This window comes from Bubalus bubalis, chromosome 1 (assembly GCF_019923935.1).
Source record: "Bubalus bubalis isolate 160015118507 breed Murrah chromosome 1, NDDB_SH_1, whole genome shotgun sequence".
Classification (NCBI taxonomy): domain Eukaryota; kingdom Metazoa; phylum Chordata; class Mammalia; order Artiodactyla; family Bovidae; genus Bubalus; species Bubalus bubalis.
Window position 1 is genome coordinate 127,809,947 of NC_059157.1, and position 13,625 is coordinate 127,823,571.

The following is a 13,625-nucleotide window of genomic DNA, read 5'->3' on the forward strand; positions in this document are numbered from 1 at the left end:
AAATTTTGTTTTTTCACAGGTCTATCAGTGTATAATGATACACTATCATATCAAAAAGAAACATAATCTGGTTTACTTTAAAAAAAACTGTCTAGAAAACAACTGTCTGCAAAATTTCTGAAAAACTAAAAATATACTCAGGAAAAAATATACATAGTTTAATCATTAAATTTGCCCTTACATGTTTTCTGTTAATAATTAGGATACAAGTGACCAAACTTTAAAACATTTATCACTTAACTCTGCCTGTATACAATAAAAAAACAAAAATATGAAAATAGAAACAAGGCCACAGTAATGATAATAATAAAAGCAAAGGTAATTTTGTTTTCTAGACTAGGTGTTTTCCATGGTACCCCATGAGCACTAATTCTCAGTAGGAAGCTTTCTCAAATGATATACTACCTGCAGACAGCAGAAGGAAATGGCAACCCACTCCAGTATTCTTGCCTAGGAAATCCCATGGACAGGGAAGCCTGGCGGGCTACAGTCTGTGGGGTCACAAAGAGTCAAAGACATGACTGAGCAACTAAGTGCTCACGTACCACCAAACTTCCCCACCAGACAAACTTCTCTTACTCTTTATTTCTTACTGAAGTGAACGCAGAAAAAAAAAGCTGACAACCACTGAGCCATTGAAAGAATTAATTTTCTTAAAGGGAGTTGACAATTAGTTGTTGTTATTGTTCTTTTAAAAATAACATACCCAAAACTCACGGACAATTTTATCTAATTAGGCTCATTTTTCGTAGAAGGCAACGGCACCCCACTCCGGTATTCTTGCTTGGAAAATCCCATGGACGAACAAGCCTGGTAGGCTGCAGTCCATGGGGTTGCTAAGAGTCAGACACAACTGAGTGACTTCACTTTGACTTTTCACTTTCATGCATTGGACAAGGAAATGGCAACCCACTCCAGTGTTCTTGCCTGGAGAATCCCGGGGACAGGGGAGCCTGGTGGGCTGGCGTCTATGGGGTCGCACAGAGTCGGATACAACTGAAGCAACTTAGCAGCAGCAGCAGCAGGCTCATTTTTAAGTGTTTAACGTAAATTCCACTTCCTTTGATATTTCTTTTTATAATTTTTAAAAATGAATATTTACTATGCATAAGACATAGATTCATGAAGACTGATTTTCAAGAGCTGAAACCAATTTGTGTAGCTAGTACATTTGTGTATTACCAAACAGATTAATTCCTTTCATGTGTCACAGAAGACAGACTCTGAGGCTCTGGCCTACAAACACATGCTATCAACTACATTCCTAGAAGACATAACTGAGGGTACTCTGTGTCTGGCAACATTTGAAAGCATCTTTCCAATCTCGGGTACTAAATGTACTACTCCTTTTGCAATAAGCCAAAGGCAGGAGCAATATTAGCCTTTATGAGCCTTTCTTCAAAGAAGACTGAATTGGCTTATGACAAATTACTTCTCAATCAAGTTCCCTCTTATTTGTACCACTTAGCAAAAATGATTTCAATTAGTCAAGGGATGCTTACAAATATGCACAAATATTCACAATCAGTGTTTCCTGAAGAAGTTAAGATTTATTCTTATACATTTTTTAAGATAGTGGAAAAAACTACATAACAAAAACAAAAACTTTAAATGACTCTATAACCTAAAACGTTTCATTCTTCACATTTGTGTCCCCAAAATAACTCCGAAAGGAAAACAATTTTTTCCTGGCTCTTTTTATATCTTATATCTGGAGTTAATAAGAGGTTCTCAAAACAGCTCAGCATCTATGAACTCCAATACCAGGCTGAAGAAGTTTCAAGAAATCAAGCATTCTCTGAAAAAAGAACGTCACCCTGCCATGCCACCCTACTTCATTTCCAACCAAAACTTCACGGACCTCCTGTTAGTGTGATGTGGTGGCAAACTGGAAAGAATACAGACCAAAGAGTCAATTAAAATTATATCTGAATCTGGACTTTACCAGTTCCTATCTATGACCTTGGTCAATCAGTCTACCCTTTCTGAGCTCCTCTATTTCTATATCTGTAAGATGAAATATTGTGGCCATTTGTGCTGCTTGCCCAGAGCATCACCTCTTGTTCTGGGGAAAGCTGTTTCAAACTATTTGCTCCCTGTGGAGGTTGTCAATAAAAAAGCCCCTAGTAACAAAGACTGCACAATACAGCCACTCCCGCTGTTCGTTAAACAATGAATAATAAGGCTAAGCAATATTCTCCACCTCTACCTCATCCCATTCTGCAGAAAAGGAGGTTATTTATTCAATATATATCAACACCAACTATGCATCTGTCACTGTCTCTACCAACAAAATTTACTCTCTCGGTACAAATTTCATTCTTGCTCAAGAATGAAAGCAACCTATAACCAGAAACAGAGAAGAGGAGGAAAGAGTGGACTGATATCATGCAGGCCCCAGGCTCCCATCTTTTATGTATGATGTTAACTCTGGACATAGCTTTCCAGCATTTAGGTTACATAAGCCAACATAGTCCCCCAATTTCTCTTTTATTTCTGGGTGGGGGTGGGGGGGAGAGTCACAATTAAGACTCCCAACTCTCAGGAATATAATTACCTATTGTGCAGAGTTACTGTGAAGAACAAATGATATAATGACTGTAAAGCATTTAGAATAATGTCTGACACAGAACAAGTATTCAAGAAATTTAAAACTGCAAGATTTCCAAATTCTTTTAAAGACCCTGAAACAAGATCTGGTACTTTTGTAAAAGTCTAGCCAGTGCTAAGTATATCCAAAGGCCACCCTACCAGAAGGCTATACTTCTTATAATGACAATAATAGCAAAGTTTCCTCATGAACTGAATAGACTTCTGGTGACTCGGACAGTAAAGAATTCACCTGCAACACAGGAGACCTGGGTTCAATCCCTGGATGAGGAAGATCCCCTGAAGCAGGAAATGGCTACCCACTCCAATATTCTTGCCTGGAGAATTCCATGGACCTAGTACCCTATGTAACCTAGGACCCATGTAACCTAGTGGGCTACCATCCATGGGGTCACAAAAGAGTTGGACGCAAGTGAGTGACTAAACACAAACAAACAAAACATGAACTGAATGGTAGAGGTTAGCATCTTGAGTTGGGGAGACTACCCTGGACTATCCAGATGGGCCCAATGTAACCAAAGAGTCTTTAAAAGTGTGAGAAAGCGGCAGAAGACAGTGTCCGAGAAAGAGATGTGACAACAGAAGCAGGGTCAGAGAAGTGCTGTGCTGCAGGTTTTGAAGATGGAGGAAGGGTGCCAGGAGCCAAGGAATTTAGGCAGTCTCTTGAAACTGCAAGAGACAAGGAGATGGACTCTCTTCTAGAAGGACCCTGGCCTGCCACAGTTTGATTTGGCCTAGTAAGACCAATGCTGGACTGGTGCACAATAGAACCGTAAAATAATAAATCTGTGGTTTTTTTAAGCCATGAAATTTGTGGTAATTTGTTACAGCAGAAATAGAAAATGAATACACTAGCAAACTTCAATTGTTTCTGGCCATATCACCAGCATTCTGAAATACCTACCGCTCCCTTGTCACTTGGTATTGCCCAAATATTTATTGAGCGAACTCTTCCAAATGCAGACTACTGATGAAATGCTTAACACATGGTACTTGATATTACACCTAGACAGCATATTAAAAAGCAGAGACATTACTTTGCCAACAAAGGTCCGTCAAGGCTATGGTTTTTCCAGTAGTCATGTATGGATGCGAGAGTTGGACTATAAAGAAAGCTGAGCACCAATGAATTGATGCTTTTGAACTGTGGTGTTGGAGAAGACTCTTGAGAGTCCCTTGGACTGCAAGGAGATCCAACCAGTCCATCCTAAAGGAGATCAGTCCTGGGTGTTCATTGGAAGGACTGATGCTGAAGCTGAAACTCCAATACTTTGGCCAACTGATGCAAAACGCTGACTCATTTGTAAAGACCCTGATGCTGGGAAAGATTGAGGGCAGGAGGAGAAGGGGACGACAGAGGATGAGATGGTTGGATGGCATCACTGACTCAATGGACATGAGTTTGGGTAGACTCCGGGAGTTGGTGATGGACAGGGAGGCCTGGCGTGCTGCGGTTCATGGGATGGCAAAGAGTCGGACACGACTGAGCAACTGAACTGACTGACTGACTGACATTACACACTTGATGCAGAACAAAGAAATGAACTACTAATAATTTCCTCTTGAAATACATTCTGTAACTAGTTTTCACCCAACCATCCCTAATCTAGGGTTTTTATAGTTCTCAAGGGGATGCCATGCCAGAGTGTACCTTCAAACTACACAACAGGTTACGTGAATCAGATTAATCTAACAGAGAATGTATATCACAGAATCATGATTACCCAGTATGCTGTCCATTTCTGAGGGCTGATACACTAATAATTTAATAGCTTCAACCAAAGATCGTCTGACATCCTGAGAGCTCCCAAGGCTACACCCTCTTAATTATTCCCGACCAATGAATAAAGGAGGCCCAAGGAACACCTGGGGGAAAAAAAAAGACGTGTACCATATAAACAGCAATGACCCCATTACGACACTGGCCAACTGAATAAGAACCCTAGAATGTGACCTATATTAAGCCAGGTTAAAGTGGAATTCTTCTACTAGTTTTTTTTTTTTTTTTTTAAACTTCAGCAGACATTCCCAACTGTTCAAGTTTCAGGATCTGTTTAATTTGCTGACATTCTTTTCCTCCCAAAAGTGTTATATGAGACACTTACCACATTACACTGAAATCAAATCAAGTTGGGTTTTTTCCTAATACACTATAGCCTTTGAAAGATACCACAAAATCATGACATGGAAGCAACTTTACATGCCAACTTTGTTTCTGGTCTTTCCAATCCAAGTGTTCCTTTTCTATTCGTTTTGTCTTCTTGTGGCTTGTTTTGTGAAGAAAAATATAACAGAGAATGAACTTCTGTGAGGTTTTCTATTATCTTACTCTGGTAAATGGGCTCAATTTTAGCAGTTCCCCAATGCCTACAGGATAAAATTCAAAAATTTAAGCCATTCCAGGCAGAATAATAGTTCCTTTAAAACTAACCTTATTATATGTATCCAGAGTCCCTCAAGAATAGCTTCCATTTTTCCTCCATGTCTGCTCACACTAGCTCACATTCCCTTCCTTTTCCTTCCATTTATCTAAATTCCCTCTTTCTGTCCTTCCTTCTGGGAACCTTCCCTCCCTAAGCATCCTCAGAATCCAGAATGAACGTCTAGAATAGCACCTTGGCACCTTCCTTATATTGATTCATTAGTTAACTTACCACGTGACTACATCTTTTCTCCCCAGCTGTACAACAGAAATGGGACCAAGTGTCTTTGCATACTCCACACCACTGGGTTCACTAACTTGCATAGCTACACAGACATTCAATAAGTATCTACTGATCAACACAAGAATTAGAAGACAGGAATAACTCGTGTGTTGAGAATTAAATATATCAGTTTTATTACCTGTAATTGTTAAGCTTCAGAGGATACTACTTGACTCACTGCATATAGGAATCTATGCCATAATAAGCCAAGTTATAACTGAGTTCCACTTTAATGCAATCAGGCCTGTCAACTACAGACGATCATATTCATCCTTCAGATATCAGATAAACCCTTGCCTCCTCAAAAGTCTTTTTTTTTCCCTGCTCAACTAGACTAGGTTCCCAGTTAGTAGGTACCTATAACATTGTTCTCCTTTTATTACACCTATCACATTACAATCATTTTTTTCACTGTCTGAACCTCCATTTCCTTCGCTCAACTGGAATGTGGGTTCCAAGAAAGCAAAGATCACATTTGCCCTTTTTCCATCACTGTATTCCCAGTGCCTAATTACACAGTAGCCTAATTACACCAATCCATGCATCTACTCACCCTCCCCACAGAAACAGCCAAGCAATGCTGCATCACTGGCTTCTAGAGCCTTAAACAGCAGTTCTGGTCATTTAAAATAAAATACGGTTAGTCATTCTACTCTCCAAAAGCCCCCCACCTTGCAAGTTCCCCTCTCTGCAATTAAGTTTTTTTTAATCTCTAACTTTTTTTAAATGACCATTTTACTCACATATGACATGACACAAACTCCATAATTTCAAACATTTTGTGCTGTTTTACATTAATTCAACCTATAGGCCAAGATGAAAATAGTGAAAATATATCATACATTCAGGGCTTTCCAGGAGGCACTAGTGGTAAAGAATTCGCCTACCAATGCAGGTGGGGTTAAGAGACGCCTGGGTCGGGATCCCTGGGCCAGGAAGATCCCCTGGAGGAGGGCATGGCAACCCACTCCAGTATTTTAGCCTGGAGAATCCCATGGACAGGGGAGCCTGGCAGGCTGCAGTCCATAAGGCTGCAAAGAGTTAGACACGACCGTAGTGACTAAGCATGCACATCGTACATTCATTCAATTTACAGGAATTCAACCATTACCTTAGGCAAACAGAAAGAAAAAAAAAGAAATGATTCTCATAGGGCCTGGACTCTGCATACCATTCCACTCAATAACTACAAGCTTCTGAGTGCGTGTGGGAAAGGGATGGGTATCTGCTGGTCTTTCATCGGTCTCACTTCTCACATGCCTCACACACAATCCATTTCACCTGTGCCCAAAGTAACACAGCATGCTGTTCCAACACGGAGCAAAAACTGGCTGTGACTGACTTCCTAAGAGATCATATGTCAGGCTCCTACATGACTCCTTCACAGGGTACTGCGGTGGTACTCAATTTTCAAGGTACTTTTTCAAAAGTGAAAGTCGCTCAGTCATGTCTGACTGTTTGCAACCCCATGGAAATTCTCCAGGCCAGAAGAGTGGAGTGGGTAGCCTTTCCCTTCTCCAGGGAATCTTCCCAACCCAGGGAACAAACCCAGGTCTCCCACATCACAGGCCGATTCTTACCAGCTGAGCTACCAGGGAACCTTCTTCAAGGACCTAGGAAAAACTGAAAAAATAAGATTTCAGAAACCAGCAGTAAAGATATTATACCACCAGTCACAGGTCATGTGGAAATAAGTCACTTTAACCTTGAACTGCAACCAGACACGTACATGAAAGACAGAAATAAAGTCTGAAAGTGTTTTCTTTCTAATTTAATTATGCTGGTGTAGCGCATAGAGCACAGGACTTGAAAACTTATACACTGATCCATGTGAAGGTAGTTTTAATCAAGGATGATGTTATTTGTAGCTAACTGGGCATCACACTTAAGGGTACTCATTTCACTTTACTCGTGGACTTCAGAAACAGGTTTCAACCATGTAATTTTGGTGGTTCTGCCAATCAAATATCCTATCTGCTTAGTCAGAAGAATAAGCACATGACACTCTTATATCCAATGTGGCCAACCAGTGTCCTTTCCTGAAATTTATAAATATTAGAGGTAGGAGTTTCCTCTTCTCTCTGTGGTGCTTAAGGTTGGATGAAGTAACAGAAAGGCTGTTAAACAGAATGAAGATAATTCAAACATTAAGATCCATTTAAGAATAGAACAGTTTGTTCTTACAAATATGTACAGATGACACCTGAAGCTGTAGGTTAAGATGACATCTAAACTTGTGAAAACTATAAACATATCAAAAGTTAAATACACTTAAGTTCAACAGGCTTTACTTTTCATTAACATACATAACTGACATTTGATATCACAGTGGTTGAAATGACTATAAAAGGGTGGGAAAGAGCTGAAAAGTCACCAAGATGTCCCAGTATTCTGGAAGACAGAAAACACCCATCTGCTGATACTGGTCCAGGTACAAAGGAAATATATAAAGGATAAGCAACATACTATTCCCTTGACCCCTGGAGAAAATTTTTTCACCTATGTCTCTTTGAGATAAGAAACCCAAAAGATCAACCAGAATTTTTTCTTGTTTATCTTTATTCTGCATTCTATGGAATACACCAGCTATTACCAGAGATTTCAATATCTACTCCTAAGTTTAACCACGAGCAAACCCATATCTTACACAAACACATGTAGAGTCTCCATCCCAGTTTACATCAGATACTTGAAACACACACCTGATTCGTAACTGATCTCCTAATCGCTGATATCTGGAGTAAAGCTGGCACCACAAGTTAACAACCACGTTTGGTTTGTTCTTTGGGGTGCCGGGAGTGTGGTACTGGACACAGCCTTCCTGACCATTCTAGTATCAATCTAATATTAACAGGGCATGAAGGAGGCATGCCTGTTTGGAGAAGGGTCCCCAGCAGTTACTGAAAACCGGTGGCATGGATCCTCTCTTACTGACACTAATTCATCCCACCTTCTCTCCTCTGAAACACACCCAAACACTTTAGGCAACTCTGCCCTTCCCCGCCACCACCACTTCCCCCGAGTACCACACTTGGAGAACTAACCAGGACACAGGAACGGCCTCGAACGTTAGAGACCCACGTGTCCCCTGCTGCCCTCACTCTAGGGCACACTTCGCATCGAGAGAGAAACTGGACCGAACCTCAAGGGTGTGCACAAATCCTAAGAGGTGGACACCCCGCCTAAGCCTCGGCTCCACACTAGAGAAGCACACTCATCCCAGGCCTCGAGGGATGGACGAGCCTGCACCTGTGCCCCAGGCCCCAAAGGCAGGTTACACACCTGTTTCTTCTGGGGGAGTGACTACCGGCCTCCAAGACACAATTTGGGTAAGCAAGTGCCCCTGCACATCAGCCTCTCATTCTATGAAACCAACAAGTGGAAACTAACCCAGTTCCAGGCCAAACACAGGGTACTCCCCTCCGCCCCAGAACAACCCCGCCCGGCCGATGGGCCTTGGTCCAGTTAGCCTGTCTGAAGCCGCGCCGCTGTCGGAAAGGAGCAAGGCTCAGGGACCCAGCCCGCGTTCTCTTGCCGCCCCGCTTACAGCCCCCGACCGGCGTCCCCACCCTGTTGGGCCGCTCTCCAGAAATTCCTTACCTGAGCTCTCTGCCGCGCCAGCCTAGGACCCCCGACACCTACGGACCACGTGACCCCGCCCGCTGCTCTAGCCTCACGCACGCGCAGTATATACCCGTTGGCCACGCTTCCGCTTTCTTCATCTCTCTCTCTCTCCCGGGTCTCTCCTGGGCGGTCACCCACGCTACGCCACGCCCCCATTTAAAGGGCCAGAGATACATTTAGGTCAAGGAGTTTAAGGGGTAATTAGAAGGAAATGGCCGGAGAAAGCAATGGCACCCCACTCCAGTACTCTTGCTTGGAAAATCCCATGGATAGAGGAGCCTGGTAGGCTGCAGTCCATGGGGTAAGCGACTTCACTTTCACTTTTCACTTTCATGCACCGGACAAGGAAATGGCAACCCACTCCAGTGTTCTTGCCTGGAGAATCCCAGGGACGGGGAAGCCTGGTGGGCTGCCGTCTGTGGGGTCGCACAGAGTCGGACACGACTGAAGTGACTTAGCAGCAGCAGCAGAAGGAAATGGCAACCCACTCCAGTGTTCTTGCCTGGAAAATCCCATGGACAGAGGAGCCTGGTAGGTTATAGTCCATGCGGTCGCAGTGTCGGACACGACTTAGGGACTTCACTTTAACATATTTAGGAACTAGAGAGTGGAAACAGAGGAGGAGCGCAGATCAATAAATAATAGGCCTCGAGATGAGAAGAGAAACCCTCCTCCAGCCCTATTTAGTGAATTTATCTAGTATTTAAGAAAGTGAACCTATCTTCAGCCAGCCCAGAAAGGGTAATTGATTCCCAGGCTTTCAGAGTTTGCAACCAGCAAATTTTAATTTTAATCTTTTTAAAGATGAACATAGAATTACTAGTTTTTTTATTTTGCCAAGTAAAGATAATTAGCACACATACACTAAAAGTCAACTATTATTTTCTAGTTTATCAACATTGCTCCATAAAAATACATCTTAACACCGTAAGTATAGGAGAGATATGCTCTCAAATAAAGGAGATATCTTTAAAATGAATAAAAGCATATATTTATTACTCTTATTACTTCTCAAGAAAGATAAACACTTTCAGGACAGGCTGATTTTTAAAGCCACCACTGTAGATAACAGGGACCCCAGGATCTTATGCCTGCTGGGGCCTACGGTTAAGAAAATAGAAGGAGGGAAAATACCTAAAAATGTTCCTGTAAGGAGATTTAGAAAATATTCAGTTGGGAAGACACTTAGTGAGCATCAGCCAGGTTCACTATGCTTCGGGACTTTGAAGGACTCAAAGGGTAAGATACCACCCTGCCCTCCGGGTACTCTTAAGAACTCAGTGTACAAAGTTACAGTACAAGGCAAGCCATTTTGAGTGCTGTAAGAAACAAGCCTTTGACTGTGTGGATCACAACAAACTTTGGAAAATTCTTCAAGAGATGGGAATACCAGACAACCTTACCTGCCTCCTGAGAAATCTGTATGCAGGTCAAGAAGCAACGGTTAGAACTGGACATGAAACAACAGACTGGTTCCAAATAGGGAAAGGAGTATGTCAAGGTTATATATTGTCACCCTGCTTATTTAACTTATATGCAGAGTATATCATGCAAAATGCCGGGCTGAATGAAGCACAAGCTGGAATCAAGATTGCCAGGAGAAATATCAATAACCACAGATATGCAGATAACACCACCCTTATGGCAGAAAGCGAAGAAAAACTAAAGAGTCTCTTGATGAAAGTTAAAGAGGAGAGTGAAAAAGTTGGCTTAAAACTCAACGTTCAGAAAACTAAGATCATGGCATCCAGTCGCATCACTTCATGGCAAATAGAAGGGAAACAATGGAAACAGTGACAGACTTTGTTTTGGGGGCTCCAAAATCACTGCAGATGGTAACTACAGCCATGAAATTAAAAGACACTTAGAAGAAAAGCTATGACCAACATAGACAGCATATTAAAAAGCAGAGACATTACTTTGCCAACAAAGGTCCATCTAGTCAAAGCTATGGTTTTTCCAGTAGTCATGTATGGATGTGAGAATTGGACTATAAAGAAAGCTGAGCACTGAAGAATTGATGCTTTTGAACTGTGGTGTTGGAGAAGACTCTTGAGAGTCCCTTGGACTGCAAGAAGATCCAACCAGTAAGTCCTAAAGGAAATCAGTCCTGAATATTCATTGGAAGGACTGAGCTGAAGCTGAAACTCCAATACTTTGACCACCTGATGGGAAGAGCTGACTCATTTGAAAAGACCCTGATGCTGGGAAAGATTGAAGGCAAGAGAAGGGGATGACAGAGGATGAGATAGTTGGATGGCATCACCGACTCGATGGACATGAGTTTGAGCAAGCCCTGGGAGGTGGTGATGGACAGGGAAGCCTGGTGTGCTGCAGTCCATGGGGTCTCAAAGAGTCAAACATGACTGAGGGACTGAACTGAACTGAAGAAACGAGACCATCATTTCAGGATCACACCTGAGGGAAAATGGGGAACACTTCAGGGAGGATGTGCCATCTTATTAGGGCCCTGGATTTCAGTAGACAGCAGAGAGAATTCCTGGCTGAGGGAACAGTGGGATCAAAGCAGTACAAAGCTATATTAGAGACAAGCTGCTGACCCGAGGTGGCTCTGGCATGGGCAGTGGCTTTCAAATTTTTTTGATCATCACTCACAGTAAGAAATAGACTTCAGTTATGACCTATTGACTGTGTGGGTATGTGTGTGTGTGTGTGCTTCCTGTGATATTAATTGCCTTTAGTATGTGCAATGCAACTTGGTATTTCTATCTTATTCTACTCTTTTTTATTATTCTGGTCAATAAATTGATTTCATGACACTAATACATAGCAACCCATAGTTTGAAAGCACAGGTATACAGTGTGTTAGAGGTAGAAAAGGCTGGAACCAGATCCAGGAGGGCATTAATGCCAAGCTGGGGGTGGGGGGGTGGGGGTCTGCTCTTCTGGTAAGAGTCTTTGGAGGTTCTTAAGCAGAGGAGTGGCATAATTGCAACTGTGCTTTAGAACTCTGGAGACCTGCTTTCAGGTCTGAATATCACATTTTTAGAGGAAACCTATTAAATAGGAGCCTGTCTGGAGCAAGGTAAGCAGGCTAGTGAGATCAGAAACCCTGTCTGACAGAGAACAGTTTGAAGTGTTGGGCAGAGAAGAAATTGACAGAAGTGGGGGTGGGGAGCTGGGTTATGGAGGTGGGAGGTGGGAAAGATTGCTAACTGACCCTTTTGAGATATCCCTGCAGCAGTTGTGGACTTACTCTGTGTAACTATAGAAAGTAAACCTGGGCCCTGTGGATAGATGTTGTAGGGAAGCAATTCCAACTCATAATAAGGACTGTTTGAGCACGGTCCAAGCTGACATGCTATCCTTTACAGGGCTGTTGACAGTAATTATAAAAACAAAACAATTGTATACTGATTATTGAACACTTAAAAAAAATCAGGAACTACAAAAAAGTAAAGCATAAATTACTTGCATTTCAGGTGGAAAAAAAAGCATTTGTTGTTTTGGCTTATTTTCATTGGGTCTTTTACTTTGCAAATTTACATTTTTTGTATAATAGAACTATGTAGAAAATACAGTATTGTATCCTGCTTTTTATTTTTTTCCTCCATGCTATGTCTTTTTGTTTATTTGTTGTTTTTTAAATTTTACTGTAGTATAGTTGATTTACAGTGTTATGTTAATTTCTTCTGTACAGCAAAGTGACTCAGTTTTACGTGTGTGTGTATATATATATATATATTCTTTTTCATATTTTTTTCCATTAAGGTTTATCACAAGATATTGAATACCACTTCCTGTGCTATACAGTAAGACCTTGCTGTTTATCCATCCTGTAGTCTGCTAACCTCAAACTCCCAGTCCATCCCTTCTCTACCCTCCCTCCCCCTTGGCAATCACAAGTCTCTTCTCTATGTCTGTGAGTTTATTTCTGTTTCATAGATAGGTTCATTTGTGTCATTTTAGATTCCCCATATAAGTGATATCATATGTATTTGATATCTGTATTTCCTCTTTCTGACTTACTTTGCTTAGTACAATAATCTCTAGGTCCATCCATGTTGCTGCCAATGGCCATATTTCTCAATGTTCTATCTTGAACACTATATCCTGTTGTTCAAATTGTTCATAAATATTTGTAATGGCTACATAATTATGGATAATATAGTTGATGCTATTATTTTTGGACACTTAGATGGGCTTTCTTATTTTTCACTGTTAACAAGAACATTGCATTGAATATCCTTATAAGGAAACCTTTGCCCACATTTCAAAGTTATTTCCATAGGATAAAAGCCTGTAAGTGAAATTACTAATTGAAATGCTCTGAAAGCTCTTAAGTCTGTGAATACCCACTGCCAAATTTCTTTCCAGAAAGGTCAGGCCAGTTTTCATTCTCAAAAACAGAAGTGTTCAAGGGTGCCCGTCACATATACCTACCAGCATTTATTTTATCCTTTTCAAAAGCTCTGCCAGTTTGATAATGGAAGTGGCTCTAATTTTAATTTGTATTGGATTACTGGTGGGGTGGAATATCTTTATATATTTATCAACGCTTTATAGTTATTCTGGGAATGCAATTTCACTGCCTCTGTTTGGATTTGTGATTGGCAAATAGCACTAAGTGAATTGTTGCAGGCGTATGAGGAAAAAAACACAGAGGGATTTAAAAAATAAATGATGTGGTCACAACGAGTTATAGCCAAATTATATTGTGGTGTA

General features: G+C 41.3%; 1 protein-coding gene across 9 annotated transcripts in view; it reads right to left on the reverse strand.

Annotated features, from left to right (window-relative positions):
- Positions 1-9,060, reverse strand: part of VPS8 (VPS8 subunit of CORVET complex) — a 302,528-nt gene extending 293,468 nt beyond the window's left edge. For 6 of the 9 annotated variants that reach the window (XM_025287194.3, XM_025287196.3, XM_025287177.3 and 3 more), the window contains exon 1: positions 8,916-9,060. The gene's annotated coding sequence lies outside the window, so the exon portion shown is untranslated. Of the gene's footprint in view, positions 1-4,334; positions 4,477-6,895; positions 6,939-8,915 lie in introns of those variants that run through there. The other 3 variants (XM_025287181.3, XM_025287185.3, XM_025287183.3) reach the window with 3 other exon arrangements.
- Positions 9,061-13,625: the final 4,565 nt, after the last annotated feature.